Below are 23,483 nucleotides of genomic sequence, written 5' to 3'. Positions count from 1 at the left end.
CATATGCATACACCATATACAGCGCCCAAGAAAAATTTTAAAAATATTAAATCTAGTAGAATAAGTTTATCAAAAACCACAAGGTCAATGCATAAATATACATAAATAGCAACAGTATATATATTAACTGTGAACTGTTAGAAATTAAGATAAAGCCGGGCGGTGGTGGCGCACACCTTTAATTCCAGCACTCGGAGGCAGAGCCAGGCAGATCTCTGTGAGTTCGAAGCCAGCCTGGTCTACAGAGTGAGTTCCAGGAAAGGCGCAAAGCTACACAGAGAAACCTTATCTCGAAAAACCAAAAAAAAAAAAAAAAAAAAAAAAAAAAAAAAAAAAAAAAAAAAAAAAAAGAAAAAAAAAGAAATTAAGATAAAAAATACCAAGTACAATACAAAACAAAGTACTTAGGGATAAACATGCATCAGACATGCAAACCTGTATGCAGAAATCTATAAGGCTGTTGAACTTAAAGACTTAAATAAACAGCATTCAATCTCTCCATGGATCAAAAGACTCAAACCATACATGGTGGTTCAGGCTCTAATCTCAGCACTCAGGAGGCTGAGGCAAGAGGATCATATGTTCTAAGCCAGCCTGGGCTGCATCCAGAAATTTCACCTCAAACAAAACAATACATAAATACCCTCAAAACTGTTGCAAAGGCAGCAACCCCAAACTGATCTATATATTAAGTGTGATCTCAATTAGATTTCCAGCAGATCTATGTTTTGTACGTATATAAATACATAAGTGTTTGTGAAATACACATGAGAACACCAATACTATCTTGATAAAGGAAAACTGAAGGGTACTTGACAATGAACTTGATAGTATGCTATGACAAATATAAACACAAGAGAACGGGCTAGAAGGATGGCTCACTGGTTAAGAGCACTTGCTCTTCTTGCAGAGGACCTGGGTTAGGCTCCCAGGACCCATGGGGTTGCTCACAACAACTGGTAACTCCAGTTCCAGAGGACCTGATGTCTTCTTCTGACCACCTCAGGCATTATGCAGGCAAGACATTCACACAAATAAAATAAAAATATAATTAAATTAGTAAGTGAAAGTATCATCTTGATAGTGTATTAATTTTATACACTACCTAATAACGATAAAGTTAGATGTCAGAAGTTTAGGTACAGCATGGCTGGATTCTTTGCTAGGTTCTCACAAAGATAAATTCAACATGTGTGCCAAACCTTAAGCTTCCCTGTCTTTGGACACTCTTCCAAGCTCCTATGTACCAAAACTCACTTCACTGCAGCTGTAGGATCAAGGTCCCTATTTCTGTACTTCTCAGCCTGAGGCCATTCTCAGTCCCTAAAAAGTCTGAAATCCTTAACCATGTAACCTCCGTCTTCAAAGCCACGAAGAAAATCTCCTTTTATCAAATCCTTCTCATTTTTAAAATTATTTGACTTCTTGTGATTTTGACTTCTGGTTCATGTGATTAGGTCAGACCCAGCTGTATACTCCTCCTTTTGACAATCGCAAACAAACTGACTAGTAACTTAGTTACATTGGTAAAATTCCTTTAATGTGAGGCAATACAACAGTCATTATAGTAAAATTCCATCATATTTACAGTCCCACCAACAATTATGGAAAAGATGCTACATAAGGGTACGAGAGACACGAGATCTCATCTCTCCCTAGGGTATGGGGCCGTGGTAAGCACTGCTAAAACCACTATTAGTGTTAATGATAAGTTCTTGAACTTCTTCTTGTCAGCACTCCTGATATTCTTTCATTTCCCTATCAATAAGGATGGAGGAGAATGAAGCAGCCTGACTCCGTAGCTGGCAGCTGCTGGATTCCCCTTACTGTCCTGGCTTCCTTGAGCAAAAGAACGGTCAGTCAAACAGCCCTTGGACTACCCTCATACCAGCAGCAGCCAGGTTAAACACTATAGACACCTTGACTACCCTGGCTTCAGGTGATGCAGCCAGGGTTATCTGAAACCGTTCCTATCAGACATTCTGCTGTTATAAGCCTCCATGAACTCTATATGGACATGGCAATCATTTCTACCTAGGTAAGAGGAGAAGAATGGCTGTACCTGCAAGCTCTAGGTGCGATCAAGACCCTGCTTCATGAATAAAGTGGAAAAGCAATCAAGAAAGATGCCCTTTATCAACCTCTAGTGTGTGCACATGCACGCGTGCGCACCCCCACCACATGAAAAAGTATGTGCACATATATGTGCACACACAAATAAAATACAATAAATGAAAAGAGTAAATATCAATTCTTCCTTTAAATTATATAGTCATCTTTAGTTAAATCACTGAGGTTTCATTTAGCCACTTACTACTATTTAACCGACTCACTTAAATCAACATTACTGATCTCCATAAGGATGACATGGAATCACAAAGCACTAACCTTCCCCAAATGTATTATTTTAAATTGTAATTGTAATGCATTTTAAAGGAAAGATCAGACCAATGCCACCAGCTGCCAAGAATGAGTTTACTAGCCTAGTTTCCATGACTACAACAATCTGAAACCAGCACAAGAGAGAATGTGTATCCTTGGAAACCAGCATTTTGCTTCCCTCAATTAAGAAAGGGATAGGAGAGAGAGCGCTTTAGAATAATTTAACTTGGTCTAATGTGCCTATTGCACATGACAACCATAGGCAAACATCCTGTCCCAAGCCAACTTGCAGAGAAAGTTGTGTGGTGCTTAATGGAAAAGTTCAAATTAGTACCACAGGGGAGGGGCTCATGGTTTTTGTTTCAGTCTTTAAAAGAACAGCAATATAAGCTGTACTAATAAAAACTTCATGAGTCATATCTAAATAAGGAAAATGTTTACTAGTTTTTTTAGCACCTTTCCTGTTCAACTGCATGCTACTAACATCTGAACTCACATATACCCTTGCATGTTCTGGAAGGGCCTTTTATTTCAGGTGTTTTATTTCCTTTTGACATTGTGAAATGTCAAAAATGGAAGGTTTTTCCAGGTTATGAATCATTCAATATACTCACCAAAGTACCTGTATTTCCTAACATAAGCTATACTGCATTCATCTCACTTACATTCTTCTTTTTGTCTCTTTTTTTTTTTTTTTTTTTTTTTTTAAGACAGGGTTTCATGTAGCTCAGGTTGGCCTGATTGAAATTTATCTTGGGCTATCGTCAGCTTACAAAATAGCTATTCCTTGTGCCCCTTTGTGTCAGACCTAACATCCTGCCACTAACAAATAAAGTTAAACCTAACATCTGGATAAAACAAACCTTTGAACATATTAATTTAATAAAACCCTAGGTCTATACCAACCAAAGGGCTAAGAATGCTCTCAGATAGCATCTAAGCCTACAGCTGAGAATCTCCTCTGTTTTAAGTTTCTACTGTTTTAAGTATTTGAAAAGTGCCCTGACTTAAGACTTTCTTTGTTCTGTTACTATAAAAACTTGATGAATCTGCTTCCGTGTCGGAACATGGAATTTGGGGCAACCTAAATCTGTGTTTCCAGAGTGAATGATCTCTCTTCTCCTCTTTGAAACGAGAGCCATGCTTTTGCCTTGACAAACCCCAAACCCCAAATCTTTCCCAGGGATTTGTGCTCATTGGTTCTGTCAACTTTATAGAGACACATGAGAAGAGAGAACCTCAACTGAGGGATTATTGCCATTAGATTGGCCTGTGAACATGCCTGTGGGGCATTTTCTTGATTAATGATTGATAGGTAAAGATTGTATGTAAGACTAGATTATCAAACTTGAGGGGTATTCTGTGGGGTGGCCAAGGATACTGCCTTATAGACAGAGAAGACTGGTATCTATATGGGATGTAGTGAAAGGGATGAGAGACATATTTGTCAAAGTCAGTAAAAGTGGAAAGACAAAAAGAAACAATTCTATTGGGTTAGAATGGAATTAGAGGTATTAGTGTGAAAAATGGCTTTCAGGTGTTTGTGTTTATTTATATGCACATGTATATTCAGCATGCATATCTATTTGTAATAATCTTAATATTTTGTAATTAATCATCTGGCACCTTGAAAGCAGATGCCAAAGTTAGAAGCAAAGTTATTTCTTTTTTTTTTTTTTTTTTTGGTTTTTCAAGACAGGGTTTCTCTGTGTAGCTTTGCGCCTTTCCTGGGACTCACTTGGTAGCCCAGGCTGGCCTCGAACTCACGGAGATCCACCTGGCTCTGCCTCCCGAGTGCTGGGATTAAAGGCGTGCGCCACCACCGCCCGGCCGCAAAGTTATTTCTATCCATACCATCCTTGTTTTTGAGGGCATGCACAAATCAAATTGCAATACTCCCATTACACACGGACTCAACATCTTCCTACCACTATAGGAACATGATTTCCACTCATGTTTGTTTCTGGCTCCACGCCTTATGACCATCCTAGTGGTTTTCCATTTGGTCCTGCACAGCATGGTGTACATCCTGCTGCTGGAAAACTATGGAATAATAAAGTTTGAGTGGTGTTGACCTGGGCTGTTACTCCGTTACCCTTATTAATTAGATCCCAAGAATTTAATAAAACAATTTCATAGCCAGGTCTGGTGACTCAGACCTGGAGGCTGAGGCAGGCGGATTATTACAAGTTCTAAGTCAGCCTAGGTTACAGAGTAAGTGAGCCCTGTCTCAACAACAGCAAATCAAATTGTAGTTCAGGACTCAAGATGTAAGGGAATCACATCCTAGTTGCAAGAAGCACTCAGTGCTCAGATTTGACGCCTAACGAGACTCACTAAAAAGAACCAAAGTTCCTTGAAAAAAATGAGTCAGGACAAGATGAAATGAAAAATCATGTTATGCCAAAAAGAAAAATATGAGTATATGAAAAAAAAGGACACAAGCTTGAAAGGTTACCAGTGGCTAAATCTAGGACAACTTAATCACCAAAGTACGTTTAAAAAGGAATAAAACAAAATAGGAAACCATGTTGGTAATTTTATAAATTTAAAAGATAAAGTGAAAGCTCTTTCTTGTAGGAAATGTCAGATGAATGAAGAATGATGCATTTGTTTCTTAATTTGCCATCTGGCTACCACCATAGTAATAATAGATTCAGTCACAAATCTTCAATGAATACTAAAATTTGTTGGTCAGAATTTGAAATAGGCAATTTACATAACCTCAAAGTATCACTCCCACAAAATGAGTACTTACTTATCAATAAGCACAAAAATAATTTTCAGCTAACTTTTCAAAGGCTTACCAGACAACATCTTGACCATGTGATAAAACTGAACATAACCTGTAATGGCACAGATGGACATGTGCCTCCTGGTATAATGCAGTGACAAGCACACCATGTCTGTGGTATTCTGCCTAAAATGTATCATCTTGATTTCCTCATGAGGGGATAGAGATGGCTCAACATTCAAGAGCAAGCACTGCTCTTACAGAGGACCTGAACCCGATTCTTCTCGCAACTGCCTGTAACTCCAGTTCCAGGCAATCCAACAACGTCTCTGGACTCCATGGGTACCTGCACTCACACATGCATAAACCCGCATGCACATACACACATACACGCATAGCCAAAAATAAAATAAATCCTCAAATCTATTCTAGAGGAATCACACTAACTCAGATGTAGGAAAACTCTGCAAAATAATTAGACTACTTAAAAAAAAAAAAAAGTCAAACCAGGGCCTAGAAAGATGGCTTAGTGGTTCTGAGTACTGGCTGCTCTTCCAGCACCTGCATGGTGGCTCACAACTGTCCAGAACCCCAGTTCCAGGAGATCTGACACCCTCTTCTGTCCTCTGAGGGAGTCCTGTCAGATGCACATGCAGGCAGAACATTCACACACAGGAAATGAAAACACATCTTTTAAAAAAATGTCAAATTACTAAAAAGAAGACTGAGGAACTATTCCTCTTTGAGAAAAAGACCAAAGGAACACGACACTTAGGTGCTTAACAGGGAATGGTCCCTAACCCAGAAGTAGAAGAGGTGGAGAGGTAAGGAGTTTTCTAGTTGTTGTTTCTGCTGCAAAGGCTGTAAGCAAGAGATCAGTGCACTTTGAGAGGGGTACAGTTTATCTCATCAATTTGAATGGACTGAGAGACACCTGGGAGGTTAGAGAAGCACAATTCTAGGTGTGGCTATATGAGTGTTTCCAAGATCACTGCCACCGTAGCAACCAAAGGAAAAAAGACTCACCCCAGAGGAGTACGGGTCCACCTGACAGGCGAGGGCTCCAGCTGAGCAACGGGGAAGAAGAAAGAAGACAGACTAGGGCAGCTATGCGAGCACTGTCTCTGACTCGGTCACTCTCTCTGCTTCCTGGCTGCCATGAGATAAGCAGCCCCTCCTGCCACCAAGTCATACTTCACCAAAGGTCCACAGCAATGGACCAAATGAGCGGGACTGAAAACCCAAAGCCACGTTCCTAAGTTACTATCTGAAAATATCAGAACGAACAACTGCAAAATCAAAGTCACTTTCAGTAGCAAGTTACTATCTACCCATTTCCTTTAAACACTGCTTTAAAACCTTTCTACAGTTATCTTTTTCAAAAGTTGTCCTGACCAGGAAATGACATGCTCATTAGGTCATGTTGTTTCCTTTAAAAGGAGTATGGGTTCAAGCCAGGCAGTGGCTTATACCTGTAATCTTAGCACTGGGGAGGCGGAGGCAGCAAAAATCATACGTGCTAGGCCAGCCTGGGCTACTGAGATCTTAACTGAAAAAAGGAAAGAGTACTAGGTCACTCTATCATACAGTGTGGGTGGGGGTGAGGTCAATACGGTTCTATCGGAGTAAACCACTCACTCATGCTTACTAGTTATCATATTAGAGTTGAGATAAAGAAAAAAAACTGTAAAACAAGTAAGACCCATAGCCTCTGTTCTCAAGAGAGCAATTCAGTACAGGAAAGAAAGAAACTAACAAAATGTTGATATTAAGAAAGTCATGAAAGGCCAGATTAGAGGTCTGGAGAGATGGTTAGGTAGGTAAGAGGGGTTACTGCTCTTGCAGAGGACCTGGGTTTGGTTTCTAGTACCTACAGGGTAGCTTATAACCATCTTTGTAACTACAGTTCCAGAGGATCTGGTGCCCTCTTCTGACGTCCATGGGCTCAAGACATGCACCTAGTGCACAGATATATATCTGCAGGTCATACACATAAAATAAAAAATTTAAAAAGAAAGAAAGAAACAGAAAGAAAAGTGAGGTTAGGTGGCACATGCCTGTAATCCCAGCTCTCAGAAGGCCAAGACAGGAAAGTTCAAGTCTGAGGCCAGCCTACTAATGTAGCAAGATCCTAGCTCAAAAATAAAAAAAAATAAAAATAAATAAACCATTAAATTCAAAAAGTCAAAGTGTTCAAGTACTGCTGGACAGCATTTGTGATTTGAATCTAGTCTGGCAACCCAAGATTCCTTCAAATACTTTTCTTTCTTCTGGTAGAGACTAAATATTGAGCATGCCAGGAAAGTACTCTACAGCTGAAAAATACCTCCAGTTCTCTCTTGCTATAACTTGGCCAGGTTAGCCTTGCAGTTACTGCACAGCCAGGTAGGCCTTGGATTAACCATCCTGCCTCAGACTCCTGAGCTAGGATTATTGGGATAGGCCACCAGACCTGGCTGCAAATTTCAAATCCCGAGGAGTATATACAAACAGAATTAATGTATGGCTTTTGTTTGTTTAAGATAAGGTCTCACGGTTTAGCCCATGGGAACCTTTAACCCATGGGACTCTTCTTGCCTTAGCCTTCCAAGAGCTAGAATTATAGGTGTGGTGCACAATGCTTTGGATGGCTTCTTTTTTTTTTTTTGGTTTTTCGAGACAGGGTTTCTCTATGTAGCTTTGCGCCTTTCCTGGGACTCACTTGGTAGCCCAGGCTGGCCTCGAACTCACAGAGATCCGCCTGGCTCTGCCTCCCGAGTGCTGGGATTAAAGGCATGCGCCACCACCGCCCGGCTTGGATGGCTTCTTTTTAAATATTACTTTTCATACAGAAAGTTTTAGTCCTTTAAGTGAAGCTACCAAGGCTCAGTGAATAGTAAGTGAACTCAGTTCTGCTGCCATCAAACTCAATGCACAAGTAATATAAACCCATGCCTCAGTAAAATTATGTATCAGGAAACTGTAGACCACAGAATTCCTTCTAAGACCAACGTTTAATCTATATGTTGTGTGGATTATCATACAACTATACAGACTACCACACAACTTGATAAAGTAACATGACAAAAAAAGTACAGCCGACTAGAGAGAGCTCGGCAGTTAAAAGCACTGGCTGCTCTCCCTGAGTTCTTTGTTCCCAGCACCCACACAGCCGATCACAATCCTCTGTAACTCCAGTTTCAGGGATCCAACGCCCTCTTCTCACTTCTGTGGGAACCAGACACACAGGTGGTGCAAATACTTCCATGCAAGCAAAATACTCATAAGCATAAAATGAAGAAATCTTTACAAAGAAAGAAAGAAACACAGAACCAACACTGAGATCAGACTTGGAGCAGGGAAGAAACACTGTTTGAAGCTGAGTTGAGTGGCTCATGCCTATCTATACTCCTAGCACTTGGGAGGTAGAGGCAAGAGGACAGAGTTTGAAGCCAGTCTGGGCTACACAGCTAGACTATGTGTTTTTAAAAAAATAAATGTGGATAAACTCATCAAATACGCTCCCTTCTTCACATACCTGTGTGTACTGTATGTCTCTTATAAGGGTACTTGAATTAGGCCCACCAAATAATTCAAAATAATTCCATCTCAACACCACATCTGCAGGGAGGATCCTTTGTCCAAATGAATTTCTCTACAGGGGCTTCCATTCAGTCCACTTGTAGGAGGCCTGGTACTGTAGAACAAGTATAACTCTGGAGTTGTGTAGACATGAGTTCAAGACCCAGCGCAGACATTCTCAGTTTTGCTATCTGATTTTGTAGAATGCTAAAAGGGCTATGTGAGATACTGTGCTATATAAAAAGTGAATAAAATGCTTCTGCTCTGGGACTAACTCATCTTTCACTGAAAGTTTACAGTACCAACTGACTGTAGACAGATGCTGAACAGCATAGTTCCTGCAGTCAACAATACTGTATGACATGCTTACAAATGTAGGTGGGCAGATCCTGTATTATGTGCTCTTACCACAAAAGTAAAAATTAAAAGTGAAGTGACACACAAGGAAATTTTTCAGGTGATAGATAGGTCTTCTGCAATGATTGTGGTGATGGCAGCACTGTTTCACATGCTAAAGCTCATCAAACTGTATACATTAACATATACATTTTAATGCATATCATTCTCTCTCATGTGCTGGTTTTTGTCAGTTGACATAAACTGGAGTCACCTGGCAAAGAGAGAACTTCAGCTGGAAACTGCCTCCATCAGACTGGCCTATGGACATGTCTGTGGGGCAATTTCTTGATTACTGATGGATGTAGCACAACCACTATGACTGGTGCCATCCTTGGGCAGGGGACCCTAGGTTATACAAGAGAGCAAGCTGAGCAAGCCATGGAAGGCCAGCCAGTAAGCAGCACTCCTCCATGCTCTCTGCTTCACTTCCTGCCTCTAGGTTCCTGCTTGAGTTCCTCCCCTGGCTCCCTCAGTGATGGAAGATATTGTGAATGGGTAAGCTAAATAAAGCCTTTCCTTTCCAAGTTTCTTTTGGCCAGAATGTTTTATCACGGCAACAGAAACCAACTAGAACACTTGAATAAAACTGTTAAAATTTTTTTTTAAAAAGCAAGTTGAATAAAAAAAAAAAAAAAAAAAAGGCCGTGCAGTGGTGGCGCACGCCTTTAGTCCCAGCACTAGGGAGGCAGAGCCAGGCGGATCTCTGTGAGTTCAAGGCCAGCCTGGTCTACCAAGTGAGTTCCAGGAAAGGCGCAAAGCTACACAGAGAAACCCTGTCTTGAAAAACCAAAAAAAAAAAAAAACAAAAAAAAAAAAAAAAAAAAATTTTTTTAAAAAGCAAGTTGAATAAAAAAAAAAAAAAAAAAAGGCCGTGCAGTGGTGGCGCACGCCTTTAGTCCCAGCACTAGGGAGGCAGAGCCAGGAGGATCTCTGTGAGTTCAAAGCCAGCCTGGTCTACAGATGAGTTCCAGGAAAGGTGCAAAGCTACACAGAGAAACCCTGTCTCAAAAAACAAAACAAAACAAAACAAACAAACAAAAAAACAAAACAAAACAAAAAGCTTGCTCTGTTAATGAGTTTAGACTTTAAAACATGAAGTATTATGATTAGATGATGAAACCAAAAAGATCTCTCCAGGTAGCATGTAATCAAAAACATGGAACAAGGAAGAAATAATGATTAGAGAATGTATAAGTCCTATCTCCCTGCAGACTGATGTGAGAGGCACAGGGGCATGAGAAATGGACCAAAGCAGGCACATTTGAGAGACAAAACCATAACACATTACCAATGATATGAATAACAGCATTCAACATTCTGGTGTAGCTGCTGGGTTGTTCTATTCACCAAGACAAAGATTAGAAACAGGTCAGTCCTGAGTCTGCTGCAGGTGTCTGGAAACGCCTCAACGGGGAAAACAAACAGGTTGTTGCTTATCAACCAGATCTGATCTAAGGACAATTTTTTCCTCTAATTCACAAGAAACATGAAACCATAGACACACTCATGCCCTTCCAAGAATGTGTATAGTAAAACATGAAGCTGTGGATAGACTTTAGTAAGCCCAAGAGTGGTCAAAGAAAAACGGCCTGAGGGAAATGAGGAGAGACCAGAGAGGTAAAGATAGAGGATAGTGTGCCATGTAGTGGAAGCCTGTTCCAGATGTAAACACTATAGTTTACTAATTTACCCAAGTCTTCCCCTTTCTTTCCCTCCCTGACTCTTTCTACATTTTCCTCTGTTAAAACCAGGAAGATTAAAATAAAAAAGGCAGTTTCTGTGATCATTCAAGCACACAGCACAACCACTAGCCACATTCAAGACACTATATACACAGAGCCACCCTTGAAGTCAAAGTATCGCTATAATCAGAGCACCCAGGCTCTCCTCCCAGTCTTAGACCCCTAACCACTTCATTACTGTAACCATGGCCCTGTCTTTTCCATCCAATAACCTTGATTCTTCAAGATGGTAAAACTGTCCTCCAAAGCTGAGTGACATTACAACCCGGGAAGACGAGCTGTGAGTAATAAAACAAAGTACATCAAAGTTGTGGTGCTGCTACTTTTTTAGGTTTAGGATGTGTTTTTAAGTGTTGGTGGTTCAGTCTAGCCAACAAAAACCACTGGCCCTACAGAACCTGCTCTGCTGCTTTTGCAAGTTTAACTCCTTACAGGCTGATTGCTCAACTCTTCAGGAGACTGTGTGACCGTGGTTCAGTCCGACAGGGCAAGTACTGGCTGTGCTTGCCGGACTTGAATGTATAAATAAATGAATGCATCTGAAACAGCTAGGGAAGTTCAAGTCAATGACTAAGGGGGTTGGAAGAATTTTATCTGTGAAATTTTAACGTTATTTAAAAGAGCAAAGAAAGACAAAATACAGAAAAAGAGTAAGAGTTTCCCCATTTCTACACAAAGTTACTGTTTACAACTACAATTAAACAAGACTAAAGAAAACCTGGATCTTACTGCCACTTTACTAAGTTAATTTACAGCCCTTCTCTACATAAAAGCCCGCGCCCCCAGCATCCAATCCACACACAGAACTGGCTGCTCCAACCACTGTCTGCCCCATGAGAGCTCCTTCAAAGCAGAACTTCTGAGAACTAAGTATGAATGGTGGTAAGCAATCTGCAGAACAGCAGGGACCCGGCTGTCTCTGCCTCCCCAGTGCCAGGGTGACAAGTATGTGCCACCGTGCCTAGCGTTTTCACCGGGATTCAAGAGGATTGAATTGAGCTCCTGATGCTTGCCCAGCCAGCACTTTACTGACTGAGCTTCCTCTCCAAACTCCTAAGGAAGCTTTTGTAAAAGGGAAGTTGGAGGTTGGGGGAAAGAGAAATGATTTTTTACTATAATTCTCTACATATTTTAACATAAACAAACATTAATTACTTAAACATGTTCATAATTTTAAAATGTAAAAAATTAGTAAAAACAGTACCCAAACCATGTGTTATACCTGTTTTGAATGTCCTACTCTCACCCTAGAAACTCACTAGTGACAACTACTGCCAGAAACACTACAGTACTGAATGTTCATTACAGAGACAAATGGATCTTCTTGAACCCACAAACTAGAAGCAAGATCTCAGGCCACAGACAACCTCCCTGGGCTGCTGCTGCTTCTCAACTATGCGGGTTTCAGACTTGAGGACTCAGGAAACCCTCTCTAGCTAACACTGAGACTTGAGAAAGAGAAGCTCTACCTGGGAGCCACTGTCAAGTCAGGCCTTGGAACAAAATGAGAAGGCCCAGCCAAGAGGAGGGAACTCTGGAGGGCAGCCACAGTACAGGCTCAGGCAAAGGCACCCAGTGACTGACTGGCCTCACTCCTTGCAAGGTGGGAGGAGCATGTGCATCACTGGAGACAGAAAGAGAACAAGGGAAACAGAAGCATTTGGGTAAAAAGATGCGGCCGTCGAACACTAGAAGTCCTGGGACTGTCCCCATCACTCCATCAACAGTACTTGAAAGGCATTCTCTTTACCGATGGGCAGTATCAGTTCATCAGTTGATGTTTGGAAACCACACGCACAATTCCTAACAGCTGGATTTCAATTTCTTCCTCCACACAGAAGCTTGACTCACCAATAATCCTCTCTTCCAAAGCCCCAAATCTGCAACTTATCTTTTTTTTTTTTTTTTTTTTTTTTTTTTTTTTTTTTTTTTTTTTTGAGGGTTTTTCTCTGTATAGCCCTGGCTGTCCTGGAACTCACTCTGTAGATCAGGCTGGCCTTGAACTCACAGAGATCTGCCTGCCCTCTGCCTCTCCAGTGCTGGGATTAAAGGCATGCTCCACCACCCCTTGACCCCCAAATATGGAACTATTAACACTTTTACTGCTTAAACATATTTGTCCATATGTCCCAACTCCAACACCATGCCTTCACACTAAACCAGTTCCAAATGCAGTTGCCAGTTTCAGGGGGTCTGATGCCCTGGGTATCTGACACCTTCTTCTGGCCTCCAAAGGTACTAGGCATGCAATGGGTGCACAGACATACATGCAGGCAAAACATCCATTCACATAAAATAAAAAATTTTTAAATAGTTTTTTTGTGTGAGCCTCCAAGCTGTAAAGTGTTTTCTATGCAAGCCTGATGGCCTGAATTAAGTCCCAGAACCCATGTAAAGGAAGGAGAGAATCTACTTCACCAAGTTGTTTGACATGTGTGCTGTGGCATGTGTACCCCTCTTCACATACATCATACAAACACACAATAATAACAAATAAAAATAAAGTTAAATTTTTTTTATGTGGTTCATGAAACCAAGTATTTTCCATGATGGTTGAAAACCTACCTTTCCTTTTTCTCTCCTTTCCTTGTTGGTGTTGAACCCAAGACCTTGTGCACGCCAGACAAGCACTCTACCACTAAACTATATCGCCATCCTTTTAAAGATCTCATTCTAGTATTTCATACCAAAGCAGTGCAGGAGTCTGATTTCCAGTCAACACTTGGCTATAATGGACAACAGTAAGCATGGTTCCAAAAGGAAGGAGCTCTATGATGTGATATTTTCCCACTGTCCAGTCACATAAACACTCTGGTTTAATTCTGGACATAGAGTTGAGGAAATGGCACAGTGAGTAAAGTGTTTGCCACAGAACACGTAAGTATAATGACCTGAGTTTGGATCCCTAGTGCTCATGTAAAAAGCTGGGCACATGGCACATGTCTGTAATTTCAGCATTGAGAGGGCAAAGAGAGACAGGTGGGTCCTTGGTGCTCACTGGCTGGCTAGTCTAGCTCAATCTATGAACTCCAGGTTCAGTAAGAGACGATTAAAAAATGTTATGGGGCGCAGAAGACACCCAATGTTGACTTCTGAAGACCCACATGCACACAGCAACACAAATACCACCACCACCCCCAACACACATATTTGAGCATGGTGATCCATACATGCAATCCCAGCACTCAGGAGGCTGAGGGAGGAAGATTGTAAAGTCAGATCAGCCTGGGCTACACACCTAAATCCCATCTCATATCTTCCCCGACCCTTAAAAATAAAAGAACCCCAGAACCACAAAAATAAATAAATGAATTGGTCTAGCAAATGTCCATTTTTCTCTGATGCAATAACTAACAACTAATTAGAAGATGTCACTTTTTAACAAATGGGTTTGAAATCTACTAAAACTCTTCATTTGGACTACTGTCTACCAGTACCTGCCAGGCAAGCATGAGGCTCTCAGTTTGATTGCCAGAGGCCACTAAAAAGGTAGGCATGGTGGTGTACACTTATGATTCCAATGATGGGAGGTGAAGGAAAATCCCTGGGGTTCACTGCCAGACAGCCTGGACTACACAATGAAGTCAAGCTGGTGAAAGACTGTCTTAAAAAACATTGAAAACAAACAAACAAACAAGGTGTGTGTGTGTGTGTGTGTGTGTGTGTGTGTGTGTGTATAGAGATGGCTCAGCAGTTAAAACTACATATTACTCTTGCAGAGAATCCAAGTTCAGTTTGCAGTATCCATGTTGGTTGGCTCACAACCACCCATAACTGTAGTTCCAGAGGGAGCAAATGCTCTCTTCTGGCCTCCTTGGCCATCTGTACTCAACACACACAAACACATCTGGGTATGGTGGTCCACACATGCAATCCCCCAGATAAAATCTACAAATAACAAGGTGAGGAGTAGTGAGACAGTTCGTTTGGAAACAGTGCTTGCTGCCGAGCCTGACAATCTGAGCTGGATCTTCAGGACACACATGGTGGAGGAACGCAGCAACTCCCACAAGCTGTGCTCTCACCTCCACCCACATGCCACAGCACATGAGTGTACACACACAAAATAATAAATGCAAAATTAAAAAACTGTAAATGTCCCCGACACTGAAGGAACACCCGAATTGATCACTGGTCTCCACATACGTGTGTACATGTATGTGCACCTATAAGAACAAATGCACAAAACAAATCCAATGCCTCTTACTCAGTTTTAATAATTACCAATATAGGGCAATTCTCATCTCATCTACAATCCTCCAGATACACTGAATATTTTAAAGCAACATCCAGACATATTATTTCACACTTAAGCTCTTATCTCTAAGACAGAAATAGTCTATCTTTTTAAATACAACAATACTATTATCATATGTAAAAAAAAATCCTTTAAAAACCATCTAATATTTGAGGGCTACTCAAGTTATTCCCAACAGTCTCAAAAATACCTTTTTACAGTGGTGTAGATATAAATAAGGTCTGCACATTACATTTTGCTGGTGTCTAATCTTTTAAATATGTAGCCATTCCTCTCCTTTTTCTTGGCATATATTTGAAGGCACTAGGCTCACTTTGCTCTATAGTATTTCTCACATCATAATTAATAACATTCTGTAAACTGTTATATCCAGAAACTTTGTCTTTAATTTAACTGGTGGAGGAGGAAACAAGAATCTTCATGAATGATGTCATGTCTTTCCTATCCTGTCACACACAGGAGTAAAATTTAGTTACGCCAATTTTGGAGGTGGTATGGTTTATCATGATTGTTAGTTTGACCCATCATTCTAAAGTTCCTTAAATGATTTTTTTTTTTTTTTTTTTTTTTTTTTTTTGGTTTTTTGAGACAGGGTTTCTCTGTGTAGCTTTGCGCCTTTTCCTGGATCTCGCTCTGTAGACCAAGCTGGCCTCGAACTCACAAAGATCCACCTGCCTCTGCCTCCCGAGTGCTGGGATTAAAGGCGTGCGCCACCACCGCCCGGCTCCTTAAATGATTTTAACTGTTATTGATGATCAATGCACAGGTCTTTTATTTCATTATATCATTACATAGAAATTTTAAAGAAACAGATTAAAGACATTTTTTATCAGATTATAAAATCCTGTTTACAAGTTCCTCATGTGTAAAATTATGAGAATTTTTTTTAAAAATGGGACAAATTACAATGGCATTCTGAATCTGTAAAATTAAACCACAGATCAAAACTACTTCATAGTTACTAGGATGACTAGAGCTGAAAATAAAGACAGTAGACATTGATAAGGATGTGAAGAAAGGCATTTTCAGGTGGCTGCGGGATTGGTTCTGGAAAACAGTCCTGCAGTCCCTTGGCAGATTAAACAGAGTTAACCAACTGCTTCAGCAACTCTGCTGCTAGATCTATATATCCTATAAATCATATCCACAAAAACTTTCACTAGCCGGGTGGTGGTGGTGCACGCCTTTAATCCCAGCACTCGGGAGGCAGAGCCAGGAGGATCTCTGTGAGTTCGAGGCCAGCCTGGTCTACAGAGCGAGTTCCAGGAAAGGCGCAAAACTACACAGAGAAACCCTGTCTCGAAAAAACCAAAAACAAACAAACAAACAAACAAACAAACAAACACTTTCACAAATGGGAAAAGGGATTTGCAAATCATATACCTAATAAGAGAACATATCTAGAATGCAAAAATAACTCAATAATAAAAGAAACCATGTTTTTAAAAAATGGACAAAGAGGTGTTGGGGATTTAGCTCAGTGGTAGAGTGCTTGCCTAGCAAGCGCAAGGCCCTGGGTTCGGTCCTCAGCTCCAGAAAAAAAAAAAAAAATGGACAAAGAATCTGAATAGACAGTTTTTCAAGTAACATATACTAATAGCCAATATGCACAAGGAAAAGACACTAAACTTTTTGTTTGTTTGTTTTGAGACAGGGTTTCTCTGTGTAGTCTTGGGTGTCCTTTCTAAGAAAAAGAAAGCAGTTACTTTCAGGGCTGGAGAAACGAGTCAGAGGTTTAGAGATTGTACTGTTCTCTCAGAGAACCTGAGTTTGGTTCCTAGCACCTACATCAGATGGCTCACAACTGCCCATAACTCTAGCTCCAGGGGACCCAGTGGTATTTTCTGGCTTCTGTGGGTACCTGCATTCATGTCCACATACCTATATGTGCATATGCATAAATTAAAAATAAAAATAACTTAAAAAGCAGTTACTTTCTCATTCGTTATCAAATAAACACCATTGGAGCCAGAGAGAAGGCTCTATAGGTACAGAGGACACGGGTTCAATTCCCAGCACCCACATCAGGCTGCTCACAATCGCACTAACTCTAGCTCTGGAGCAGTGGTTCTCAACCTGCAGGTCACAACCCCTTTGGGGTTTGCATATCACATATCCTGTACACCAGATATTAACATTAAGATTTCATATCAGTAGCAAAGTAACAGTTATGAAGTAGGAACAAAATAATTTTATGGTTGGGGGTCCCAACATTAGGAAGGCTGAGAACCACTGTTCTAGAGGATCTAACAGCCTCCCATTGCCTCAAGAGCCTGCATGAACACACCGTACAAACAGAGCAGGTGCACATACATACACACAAGATAACAATAATAAATCTTAAAAAAATAACCACCTTACTTGAAGAGATCAGCCACTGATATTTTTTTTTCTGATATTGCTAGGCAGCAGAAAGTTGGCTTTTTGTTTTGTTTTTGAAATGGGGGTCTCATCATATAGCCCAGGCTGGCCTCATTTAATCCTCTTCCCTCAACCTCTGAGGTGAATGGGGATTACATATATGCACTATTAAGCCTAGCCAAAAAAAAAAAAAAAAAAATTGGCATAAAAATTATGGAAGGTGTGATGGCTATTATTGGTTGTCAACTTGACTCCATCTGGAATTAACTAAAACCCAAGTGGCTGGGTACACCAATGAGGGATTTTTTCTTAATTAAATCATTTGAAGTGGGGAGGGCCACCTTTAATGTGAGTCACACCTTCTGCTGGCAGCCTAAATGAAGAAGGAAGCTTTTTGCTTTTTGCCTGCTTGCTCTCATTGGCAAGTCCATTTCTTCACTGGCATTAGAGCCTACTTCTTTGGAATTCTGGCACACACTGAAGCCAAGCTGAGACATCCAGCCTCGTGGACTGAACAACTACTGGACTCTTAGACCTGTTGGTAGACAGCCATTGTTGGACTAGCTGGACCACAGCCTGTAAGCCTAAATCTCTCTCTCTCTCTCTCTCACACACACACACACATACACACACACACACACACACACACACACACACACACACACACACACACGGGAGGGGGTGGGGAGAAAGGGAGAGAGGGAGAGAGGGATTCATTCTGTAAGCTGTTCCTCTAGAGAACTCTGACTAACACACAAGTCATCAACTCTACTACAAGATAACAAGTGAATGATAACCTGACTTGTTTGCCCACAAGGGGGACAAGGAATGGAGTCTCTTCTTTGTGTACATGGAAGTGTAAAACTACACATCTACCTATGTGTATGTCAGCTAGTGAACAATCTAAAGTGTCATTTCTTAGGAGCCATCCATCTTACTTGTGTTGATTTATCTAATTTAAAAAATACTATGTGTGTGCATGTTCATTACACAAAAGCCAGAAGGTGTCCGATCCCTTGGAGCTAGAGTTCCAAGCAGCTGAGAGTGGCCAGATGTAGATACTGATAATCAAACTCTGGTTCTTTGCTAGAGCAGTACTCACTCTTAATGGCTAGTATATTTGTTGTTCTTAAAGTTTTATTTTTATTATTTTTAATTGTGTGTGTGGACATGAGTGCAGGCGTCCTTAGAGGCCAGAGGCAGCAGAGGCTCTGGAGCTGGAGTTATATAGGTGGCTGTCAGCCAATTAATGTGGGTGCTAAAAACGAACTCTGGTCTTCTGCAAGAGCACTCTGTGCTCTTAACCACTGAGCCATCTCTCTAACTCCTATACATATATATTTCCCCTCCCCCCCCCCCCCACTTCTTTTTGGTTTTTCAAGACAAGGTTTTTCTTGTGTAACAGCCTGACTATCCTGGAACTCTCTTTGTAGACTATGCTGGCCTCAAACTCACAGAGATCCTCCTGCTTCTGCCCCCAAGTGCTGGGATTAAAGGTGTGTGCCATCACTGCCTGGCATATATTTTTAAGAAATAAAGAGTAGGATTTGTCTGTGATAGCGCTGCTAGAATGCCAAAAAAAAAAACCAAAAAAAAACCAGTGACAGTATTGCAAATTAGTTCAACTTCGGAACGAAAATAACCCTCTGATTCAGACAGCCCTCTTGAGGGGTAAGTGTCCAATACAATCATCCAAAAGTAACTGTACAAAGAAAAAAGGGAAGGAATAAAACAGACTTCACAAACTACATGGAATACTACATTTTAAACAAGATACAGAAATGAAAAAATATCATTTTATGACATTAAAATTTCAGAAACCATATTCGATATGTACTAACTACAAATAAAATCAATGTCAGTACACAACCAAATGTGAATTTAGAGTAAATATAGTTTTATTGAGTGGATTCTCTTTTCCATAGAGACTATATTAAAGTAAGCTTTAATTTTGGGGTAGTTAAGTTTGCTGCTCAGCTTTATTAAGTTTGTGTGACACTACTGCTATTTTTGCACCTGGGACCAAAGAAAAAAATTTTCTTCCGTTTTGGAATCTGGAGCCCTTACTAGTTCCTGTACTAAAAGTAAGAAGACAAGATTCTATATTTGGCCAACTTCCTGCTTCAAACTCCAGCCCGCATCTCATTTCTCCCCACGAAGACAGCAAAACTAATGCAGCCATGTTTACAAACTGATGCGGAGGTCCTGGTACTGGACAAACACAAACACCAAAGCTGCAGAAAGTCAGAGCTGCAGAAAGTAAACCACCATCACCCAGTTCCGATCAGCTTGCACAAGTCACATGACTCCTTCTGAACCAGGCTGGCACAGGGAAGGGAAAGACATATATGACCGTTGGAAAAGCATCCCAGGTGATTCTGCTGGGTATTCCGATTTACATTTACTGAGCCACAGTTTAGGAGACAGAATAAATGGGCACTACTTCAAAGGGGTGGCAATTTGTTGCTATGTCTACAAATAAAAAGTATACAAAGGTCTTTTGATCCAACAGTTCCACTTCTTAAAATACGTTGTTCAGATAATTGTATATACATACATATAACAAAATATCTAGAAGGATGTTATTGTATTCTTGTCAGAGAAAAACCTAGAAACAAATGTTTAACATAAAGACTAGTTACAAATACAAATAACAGTCCTATGCACAGACAAACAGCTTATTTTACAGCTGTGTAACAAAATAAGAAATGTCAACACTGGTTGTTCTTCTAGAAGACCTGAGCTCAATTCTCTGCACCCACATGGCAGTTCACAGTGGTCTATAGTTCCAGTTCCACGGGCTCCAACAACCTTTCTGGCCTCTAAGGGCACCTGGCACACAAGTGGTACACAGACATACATGCAGATGAAACAACCATATACATACATTTTTTAAATTAATTTTTTTAAAAAGAAATGTAAACACAAAGAGTAAACAATACTTTGTGCTAATATGGAATGATTTCCTAAACATCTAATTTACAAAGAGGTGTGACTGGTATGGCCACAGAGAGAGGAGTAGATGCATGTTTATAAAGAAGCAGGGTTTATGGAAAGCCACGGATGCTCAACACCAGTCATCCTTGGGAAGAAGTTAGCAGAGAAGAGGACAGGAAGATTTTCTTTCTTTACATATCCTTTCGACTGCTAGAATTTCCCTCTCCAATGCTTTATCTTTCCCCAAACAGAATAAGACTATCTCAAGAGGAATAATCATCCTCTGGGTCTAAAAGGATGTGATTCTATTTCTGCGAGTCAGGGCCACTGCTTCCTAAATTGCACAGGTATCAGTGAGCATGTGGCTCCATAATGCCGCCAAATGACCTTTCCAAGTCCCTGACTCCTTTGGTGTCTCTACATTGTCAAAATCCTAACACAACAAAATAAGCCTTCACTCTGATCCCAACCTCACCTCCCACCTTGTTCTGCTCCCCTGCCCCAAGTCCAGCTACACTTCTTCGCAGTGCGCTAAGACAGAGGGGTTTCCTCCTCCAAAATCGCTTGTGTCCCCCTCTCTCCTATATATGCAGTCGACAATATACAAATGTTGATGTCTCCTTTAGGGTTTGCAGAGGCTTTCCCCTCCCAGGAAAGCCTTCCCAGACTACCCAGGCAGAGACTCTGGAAAGAGACTGTCAGAATTCAAACTCTATTTCCTCATCTGTCTACTCATTTCTAGTCCTGCAGAGTAGGAATGAGCCCTTATAATTATTGAAAAGATTAAGCAAGATAATTCATGTAAGGCATTTATTATGTAGCCTGTCACAGGCTAATAGAAAACAGCAATTATTATTACTCTAATAGCAACTATGATGTAACTGTTTATATCTACCTGTCCCGCACTGGTCTATAATCTTCTCAAAGATAAGAGTATGACTTTCTCACTTTCATTTTGAATCCCAAGTACTTTGTCTGGCAAATAGGTGGTATATGAATGCACTAAATCAAGGGGTTTGCTCTTCTGGTTCTGTGTTCACCCACATACTAAATCAGTGGCTAAAAGGTACCCAATGAATGGGCTCCTGGATCCCACCATACCTTAGAGTGAACTTGTCAGGCCACTTGAGGCAGAAGGAGCTGAAAAGTAACTGAGGAATTTTTGGCCTTTCAAGGACAGATTAGAAACAAGTAGGAAATAACACCTACCAGTTTCTCCCTGATGACTACTCATGGGTGCTGGGTGAAACAGACACGTGGAGATAGGGCATCAGAGTATGAAAGTCCTAGCCCACACTCCAAGCAGGCCTTCCGGAAACACTAGGAAACATTTCTCTTGGCAAGTGGTTAAGAACCTATATAGCCCCGTTCTCAAGAAGCTTCTCAAATGAAAAGAGCTCTTAAGGATCGCCTGGAACCTGGCAAGGGAAAGTGTGAGCAGAGGGGAACCCAGAAAGCAAAAACCTCCCAAAATACGAAGGGTCAGGCAGGCAGCTCGGAAAGGCTAAACACAGGGTGGAAGGGAAGGAGAATGAAAGGATAGAGGTAACCATAAAAGATTAAGTTTTGGCAAGATTGTCAAGAGCCTTGTAGGTAATGATAACGCATTTGGGATTTCATTCATCTCATGGGGGGAGGAAAGGGAGGGAGGTTTGAAGTGCACAAATGACATTGTCAGATCTGTGTTTTTGAAAGGAGTATCCAAGCAGAAAGATGTTTATCCCGTGTCAGCCAATCCTCATCCACCATCTTTCGGTTCTCTGGCTACCTCAGTAGCCAGCAGGTAACAAGTGATGCCATATCCGGGGACATGACACTGGTTTTCAACAGGGATTCCCTATCCTGCCCAAGGGCTTCGGCCGGCATTCCTCTAGGAGGGTTTGGAGCATTTCTTTTTTCCTGTCTTACAAATAGCATCACTGACAACAACCAAAACCCGAATCTATCAGGATCATCTCCGCCTCTGTGGTTTTTATTTTTAGGAGATACAATTAGGAGTTGGCCCCTCCACCCCAAGTGGCAATTTTTAAGATTTACTGAAAGTAAACAGAAGAGATGTGCGTTCCCAAGTGGCTCGTTTTGAATTCTGGGCAGCTTTGAGTCCGTCTTTTCTTTCTTAAGCATACACAACAGTTGGGATGGGGCGGCAGAGAGGGGCTTGGGAGTAGGACCAAGGAAGGGGTTTTAAGGGTGGGTGGGTGGGGGGATGATCACTGCGTGAGCCACCTTTCTCCTCCCACTAAATGGACCAGAGCAAATACCGTTCTCGCTGCTCAAAGTTTTTTTTTTTTTTCTTCTTTCAGAATGAACTAGAGCAGCGCCCTGGCCCGGGCCCCAGGAGGACGTCCGCAAAGTTCCAGCCTGTCCGTGTCCCGCACGTTTCCGGGACCCCCTCCCCCTGTCCACCGTGCCAGGATGCACAAGCCGGAGGCGCTCCTCCGGGAAAGGATCCAGGGACCGCTCCCACGAGCGGCCGGGCCACCCCACCGTCCCAAGCCCACCCGACGGCGGCAGGCGCGAACGCTTACCGAGCCCGGCGCTGGGCGGGACCGCGGGGGACGCGCACGGCGGCTCCGCCTCAGCACCGCGGCGGCGGCGGCGGCGTCTCGGCCCGCTGCTCCCCTCAGGGCCGCCGCCCGGTCCGCTGCTCGAAGCCCCGCGGCGGCGGCGGCGGCCTCGCCTCCATGGCGAGGAGAAGCGGCAGAGAGAGGACTGGGCGGGAGGCTGCGATGGCGGCGTGGTCCAGGGGTCTGTGCTAGATGCCCCCGCCAGTCCCTGTCAGCGCCTCACTCGCCGCAGCCTCACTCCCGACGCGGCCTGGGCTGTAAGGCGCTTCGTCATTGGCCGTTGAGAGACGGGCGCTGGTTCGCTGACGCTAGGCGGGCGTCTCCGCCTCCGCGGGCCCCACCCCTGCGCGCCCGGCTGCGCCGCGGAGTTCCCTAGGAGTCGAGGGGGGTCCCCGGGTAACAGGACAAGATGCTCCCCATCCTCCGGAGGCGCCTGTCTCCTGGCACCAACGTCTTCTACCTCGCCACAGTCCTAGGACCCGCGGCATGGGCTTTCTTCCCAGGTTGCAGATGGGGAAACTGACACTAGACATAGACCACAC

At 42.1% G+C, this 23,483-nt stretch overlaps 1 protein-coding gene across 2 annotated transcripts in view; it reads right to left on the bottom strand.

The window, feature by feature from the left end:
• Ptpra (protein tyrosine phosphatase receptor type A) overlaps positions 1-23,136 on the bottom strand; it is a 112,535-nt gene extending 89,399 nt beyond the window's left edge. The window contains exon 1 of one of the 2 annotated variants that reach the window (XM_059261428.1): positions 22,903-23,136. The gene's annotated coding sequence lies outside the window, so the exon portion shown is untranslated. The remainder of the gene's footprint in view (positions 1-22,902) is intronic. The other variant, XM_059261429.1, reaches the window with a different exon arrangement.
• Positions 23,137-23,483: the final 347 nt, after the last annotated feature.

Source organism: Peromyscus eremicus, chromosome 4 (assembly GCF_949786415.1).
Source record: "Peromyscus eremicus chromosome 4, PerEre_H2_v1, whole genome shotgun sequence".
Taxonomy (NCBI): Eukaryota; Metazoa; Chordata; class Mammalia; order Rodentia; family Cricetidae; genus Peromyscus; species Peromyscus eremicus.
Note: the sequence above shows the minus strand (reverse complement) of the source record. Positions and strands in the feature narration are given on the sequence as shown.